The sequence below is a fragment of the Eurypyga helias genome, unplaced genomic scaffold (genome assembly GCF_000690775.1).
Source record: "Eurypyga helias isolate BGI_N326 unplaced genomic scaffold, ASM69077v1 scaffold35874, whole genome shotgun sequence".
NCBI lineage: Eukaryota > Metazoa > Chordata > Aves > Eurypygiformes > Eurypygidae > Eurypyga > Eurypyga helias.
Window position 1 is genome coordinate 1,946 of NW_010248781.1, and position 503 is coordinate 2,448.

The following is a 503-nucleotide window of genomic DNA, read 5'->3' on the forward strand; positions in this document are numbered from 1 at the left end:
TGGGAAACCTCTGTCCTTGCCCCAGCCCTGACCTGGCCCCGCCACCCAGCCTGGCACCGTCCGCTCTCCTCATCGCAGGGACACGGAATTGCAAAATGGGGAATAAATAAACAGAATAAGGTGTGTTTGTACAGTTCCCGGTCACTGCTCGGAGCCTCACTGCAGAGGGAAATCCCGACCCAGGGCCCGGGACAGAGGTGCAACGAGTAGATGAGCACGCGGGTGACGCGCTCAGGCACCATCCCCGTCCCCCTTCGCCCTGCCCGGCTCGCTGCGAGCGGCGCGGGGTGGGTTATGGGCTGGAACCGGCCTCGTTGGCCTTTTCAGTGGGGGAAAGGTGAAGGATCCGGCGGGACTTCCTGCCGAAAACGTGTCGGTTTTCCCCTCGGGTTGCCAAGCGTCTTGCCTGGGGTTGGTTCGTGCGCACCAAGCGCCGTGTTTCGAGGAAAAGAGAACTTGACGCAACGTCAGGAAGCGCTGAGGCGGTGTCACCACCCCCGTGC